A 6,839-nucleotide genomic window follows, 5' to 3' on the forward strand; every position below is an offset into this window, starting at 1 on the left:
CTGAAATTTGGCACAGATTCGTTTTTTGTTTGCAGACAGGTCAAGTTCGAAGATGGGCTATATCGGTCTAAGTTTTGATATAGTCCCCATATAAATCGATTTCCCGATTTGGGGTCTTGGGCTTATAAAAACCGTAGTTTTTATCCAATTTGCTTGAAATTAAAAATCTAGAGGTACTCGGGGACCATAAAATGATGTACCAAAAATGGTGCCCATCGGCCCATGTTTTGGTATAGCCCCATATAGACCGATCTCCCGATTTTGCTTCTGGGCTTCTAGAAACTGTATTTTTGCATCCGATTTGCCTGAAATTGAAAAGCTAGAGGTATTTTGGACCATAAAGAGGTGTGTCGAAAATGGTCCGTATCGGTCCATGTTTTGGTATAGCCCCCATATAGACCGATCTCCCGATTTTTATTTTTGGGCTTCTATAAACTGTATTTATTACCTGATTTGTTGAAATTGGAAAACTAGAGGTACTTTGAGACCCCAAATATGTGTGCCGAATTTGAGAGAATATATTTTCTAGCCGATTTGCTTGAAATTGAATATCTAGAGGTATTTTAAGATCACAAATAGGTGTGTCGCAAATTGTGCCTATTGGTCCATATATTCGTAGTTTTCACCCAATTGGTCTGAAAGTGGAATTTTAGAGGTATTTGAGGAACATTAAGAGGTGGTGAGTATAGGTCCATGTTTTGGTATAGCCCCCATATAGACCTAACTCCCCAATTTATTTCTAGGACTTCTGGAATCCGGCTGACCACAGATAGGTCAGCCGAATATGGTGTGTGTCGACCCATGTTTTAGTATAGCCTCCACATAGACCGATCTCCGTAGTTTTTATCCGATTTGCACAAAAAATTGTCTCTAAAATTTGTGTCAAAAGAAAACTTTGCTTGTATAAAATTTCGTTCCTCAGAAAAGAAAACACTTCTTTCAGGGTATAACAGGGGCACTGATCATGAAAATTGCTTGAAACTGAAAGTAAAATTTCCAGATTTTACTCATCGTATTCATTCAAAATCTACAGATTTAAGATTTCAAATCAAGGCGTTATTGCATCATATACACGATATGTTTATAATTTCTCTAAAACTCAAACAAAATCTGGAATCTGGTTGAACTGATTTGCTTGGGAGAAATTTTGTCATCAAACCCCCCAATGCTCAGGACGTGGTCCTGAGCATTTTTCCAACACACAACATTTTTACGATTGATGTAGAGTGTAAACATAAGAATAAATGTATAAACAATAATTTTTTCAACTTTCAAGTGAAAAGTTTACAAATTAAAAGTACGGAACACAAATTACCCTAAAACGGTACATACGTTTTATTTGCCATCTCCAATTTTGTGTTTTTTTAAACGGTTGGCTTCGTTTAAATTTGCGAAATACTCAGTTGTGTAGACTTTGGAGAGTTCACTGCAAATCGCTCTCAATAAATTTCATTCTCTTTTTGTCAAGATAGTTTACAAGTATCCGTTTCCATTTGTTACACATCTTTGCTCAACCAGATTGTGGTATCCAACAACTATACAATCGCTAACACTGTTAGTTCAGCTTTTAATATTTCCTTGTTCGGTTGTCGCGCGGTGTTTTGTGTTGCTGTGGTTGATCAATTTATTGAAATTTATATGAAATTGTATTTTTGTGTTGCGTATAAAAACACTTGTGCTTTCCAGTCATTCATTATAGACTTAACAAAGGCCTATAAACTTAACAGATAATAATGACGAGTAAGTTGATAATGAAGATTACTTTCAACACCGATGTTAATTTTTTTGTACTCTTCTTTCATTTTATGTTCAGTTAGAAATCAAATGAGTGTGTGTTATATGTTTTTTATACCCTCCATCATAGGATGGGGGTATATTAACTTTGTCATTCCGTTTGTAACACATCGAAATATTGCTCTAAGACCCCATAAAGTATATATATTCTGGGTCGTGGTGAAATTCTGAGTCGATCTATGCATGTCCGTCCGTCCGTCCGTCCGTCTGTTGAAATCAACTTCCGAACGAAACAAGCTATCGACTTGAAACTTGGCACAAGTAGTTGTTATCGATGTAGGTCGGATGGTATTGAAAATGGGCCATATCGGTCCACTTTTACGTATAGCCCCCATATAAAGGGACCCTCAGATTTGGCTTGTGGAGCCTCTAACAGAAGCATATTTCATCCGATCCGGCTGAAATTTGGTACATGGTGTTGGTATATGGTCTCTAACAATCATGCAAAAATTGGTCGACATCGGTCCATAAATATATATAGACCCCATATAAACCGATCCCCAGATTTGGCTTGTGGAGGCTCTAAGAGAAGCATATTTCATCCGATCCAGCTGAAATTTGATACATGATGTTGGTATATGGTCTCTAACAACCATGCAAAAATTGGTCCACATCGGTCCATAATTACATATAGCCCCCATATAAACCGATCCCCAGATTTGGCTTGTGGAGCCTCTAAGAGAAGCATATTTCATCCGATCCGGCTGAAATTTGATACATGATGTTGGTATATTGTCTCTAACAACCATGCAAAAATTGGTCCACATCGGTCCATAAATATATATAGCCCCCATATAAACCGATCCCCAGATTTGGCTTGCGAAGCCTCAAAGAGGAGCAAATTGCATCCGATCCGGCTGAAATTTGGTACATGGTATTGGTATATAGTCTCTAACAACCGTGCAAAAATTGATCCACATCGGTCCATAATTATATATAGCGCCCATATAAACCGATCCCCAGATTTTGGTTGGGGAGCCTCAAAGAGAAGCAAATTTCATCCAATCCGGTTGTTATTTGGAACATGGTGTTAGTATATGATCTTTAACTACCGTGCCAGAATTGGTCCATATCGGTCCATAATTATATATAGCCCCCATATAAAACATTCTCCAGATTTGACCTCCGGAGCCTCTTGGAGGAGCAAAATTCATCCGATCCGGTTCAAATTAGGAACGTGGTGTTAGTATATGGTCGCTAACAACCATACCAAAATTGGTCCAATCACACAAAAATTGGTCCATATCGGTTCATAATCATGGTTGCCACTAGAGCTAAAAATAATCTACCAAAATTTTATTTCTATAGAAAATTTTGTCAAAATTTTATTTCTATAGAAAATTTTGTCAAAATTTTATTTCTATAGAAAATTTTGTCAAAATTTTATTTCTATAGAAAATTTTGTCAAAATTTTATTTCTATAGAAAATTTTGTCAAAATTTTATTTCTAGAGAAAATTTTGTTAAAATTTTATTCGGTTCATAATAAAATTTTCATCATTGTCAAAATTGTATTTCTATAGAAAATTTTGTTCAAATTTTATTCGGATCATAATCATGGTTGCCACTCGAGCCAAAAATAATCTACCAAGATTTTATTTTATAGAAAATTTTGTCAAAAGTTTATTTCTATAGAAAATTTTGTTAAAATTTTATTTCTGTAGACATTTTTGTCAAAATTTTCTTTCTATAGAAAATTTTGTGAAAATTTTTATTTCTATAGAAAATTTTGTGAAAAATTTATTTCTATAGAAAATTTTGTTAAAATTTTATTTCTGTAGAAAATTTTGTCAAAATTTTATGTCTACTTTGTCAAACTGAATTATATACGTATTGGATCGATCTTTTTTGATTTAATATATACCACGTATGGACTTATATATAATTTAGAAGATGGTGTTAGGAGGTTTTAAGATACCTTGCCATCGGCAAGCGTTACCGCAACTTACGTAATTCGATTGTGGGTGGCAGTGTTTAGAAGAAGTTTCTACGCAATCCATGATGGAGGGTACATAAGCTTCGGCCTGGCCGAACTTACGGCCGTATATACTTGTTTTTTTTTTTGTTTGTTTTGAGTATTTGCAATTTTGCTGCGTGTTTCATTACCACTGCATTACATAATGAAGGGAACTTTTGATGTTCGATGGTAGTCATGAAAGATATTAAAGAGAGAGAGAGAGAGAGAAACTCTGTTGTGTTTTAGAGTTTCAGATATTTTGTGTGGCTAGTGTAAGTAAGTGTAAGTGCTACGTTTTGTATTTATTTTCGCACCTCAAAAAAGTGAACAAAATCAAACTATCCCGCCGAAATCTTTGGCGCTCTCTCGACATTATCGAACATTAATCTCATGAAGTTCCAGCCTTACATATAATTGATTATCTGTTTTGCCAAGGGAGTTTAACAACTTTCCGTTTCAATTTGTTTTGTTATAGATATCAACATCGGCAACTGTACAATTGCTAACAATGTCCGTTTGAGTATATCTTCGGCTTTTATTCTTTACTCAATTTGGCTGTTGAATTTGTTTTACATTACACTTTATCTCATAATTTATACACACTTATGCTCGTCTCTCAATCACGGTTGCCACTCGTGCCAAAAATAATATACCATAATTTGAAGAAAAATTTACCAAAATTTCAAAAAAAAGCATATCTTTATGTTTTTGATAAAATTTTTGTGGCTATTATAAACAAATGTGATCTCTCCTCTATGATCTCTCTTTTTGGCGACATTTTTTTTGGATGTATAGACTTTGATAGTATGATCTTACACGAAAATTAAAAAAAAAAGTTCTGCCGGGCCGAATCTTAAATACCCACCACCATGAACCAAATATTAGGGTTTCCTTTGAAATTTCAGGAGGGCTTGAGGACTTGAGGACACTTCCCGAAGATAAATTTAAAGATTTCACCTATGAGGACTACATCAGATTCTGGATTTATAAGATCCATTTTTGTTTAAGTTTTAGAGGAATCATTAACATCTCTTGTAAGTGTGCAAGAAAATTATAAAATAACGTCTTGATTTGAAATCTTAAATCTGTAGAAGAAAAATCTGGAAATTTTACATTGAGTTTCAAGCAATTTTCATGATCAGTGCGCCTTCTACTCCCTCAAGAAGTGAAGTCGGTCTATATGGAGGCATTACCAAATGGACCGATAAAAACTTAATCCGATACACGTTTTTGTGAGCCTAAAATACCAGAATATTCACAATTTCAGGCAAATCAGATAAAAACTACGGTTTCTAGAAACCCAAGGAGTTAAATCGGGAGATCGGTCTATATGGGGGCTATACCAAAACATGGACCCATACTCACCATTTTTGGCACACCTCTTTATGGTCTTAAAATACCTCTAGATTTCCAATTTCAAACAAATTGGATAAAAACTTCGATTTCTATAAGCCCAAGACCCCAAATCGGGAGGTCGTTTTATATGGGGACCATACCAAAACCTGGACCGATATAGCCCATCTTCGAACTTGACCTGCCTGCAGACAAAAGACGAGTTTGTGCAAAATTTCAGCACGATTGCTTCATTATTGAAGACTGTAGCGTGATTACAACAGACAGACAGACAGACAGACGGACAGACGGACAGACGGACATCGTTATATCGTCTTAGAATTTATCCCTGATCAAAAATATATATACTTTATATAGTCGGAAATCGATATTTCGATGTGTTACAAACGGAATGACAAACTTATTATACCCCGGTCACCATTCTATGGTGGTGGGTATAAAAAATTGAGATATTAATTTTATTTTTATAGAAAGTTTATTCCTGAAGAAAATTTTGTCAAAATTTTATATCCATTTAAATTTTTTCAAAATTTTATTTCTGTAGAAAATTTTGTCAAATTTTTATTTCTATAGAATATTTTATCAAAATTATATTTCATGTTAGCCTGATACCGAAACAGGCAATTGACGTCCAAATGCATTATATCTAATTATACAATTATTTTTCGAGCTTTATGGACAGATTAGATTAAAATTTTATTTCTATAGAAACTTTTGTCAAAATTTGATGTCTATAGAAAATTTTGTCCAAATTTTATTTCTATAGAAAATTTTCTCAAAATGTTATTTCTATAGAAAATTTTGTCAAGACTTTATTTCTATAGAAAATTTTGGCAAAGTTTTATTTCTATAGAAAATTTTGTCAAAATTTTCGTTCTATAGAAAATTTTGTCAAAATTTGATGTCTATAGAAAATTTTGTCCAAATTTTATTTCTATAGAAAATTTTCTCAAAATGTTATTTCTATAGAAAATTTTGTCAAGACTTTATTTCTATAGAAAATTTTGGCAAAGTTTTATTTCTATAGAAAATTATGGCAAAATTTTATTTCCGTAGATAATTTTGTCAAAATTTTGTAATGTAGATATTTTTTTTCAGATTTTTTTTCAATAGAAAATTTTGTCACAATTTGATTTCTGTACAAAAATTTGTCAAGATTCTATTTCTATAGAAAATTTTGTCAAGATTTTATTTCTATAACAAGTTTGTCAATTTCCATAGAAAATGTTGTCAACATTTTATTTCTATACAAAATTTTGTCAAAATTTTATTTCTATACAAAATATTGTCAACATTTTATTTCTATTTTTCAAAATTTTATTTCTATACAAAATATTGTCAACATTTAATTTCTATAGAAAATTTTGTCAAAATTTTATGTCTATAGAAAATTTTGTCAACATTTTAGATATTGATTATACTTCTATAGAGAATTTTATCAAAATTTTATTTCTATAGAAAATTTTCTCAAAATTTTGTTTCTATATAGAAACTGGGCAAAATTTTATTTCTGAAGATAATTTTGCTAAATTTTTATTTCTATAGAAATTTTTGCCAAAATATTATTTCTATAGAAAATTTTGGCAACATTTTTTTCTATAGAAAATATTGGTTAAATTTTGTTTCTATAGACAATTTTTTCAAAATTTTGGTAATGTAGATTTTTTTTTTCAAAATTTTATTTCAATAGAAAATTTTGTCAAAATTTTTTTCCGTACAAAATTTTGTCAAGATAT

Source organism: Haematobia irritans, chromosome 1 (genome assembly GCF_050003625.1).
Source record: "Haematobia irritans isolate KBUSLIRL chromosome 1, ASM5000362v1, whole genome shotgun sequence".
NCBI classification, from domain to species: domain Eukaryota; kingdom Metazoa; phylum Arthropoda; class Insecta; order Diptera; family Muscidae; genus Haematobia; species Haematobia irritans.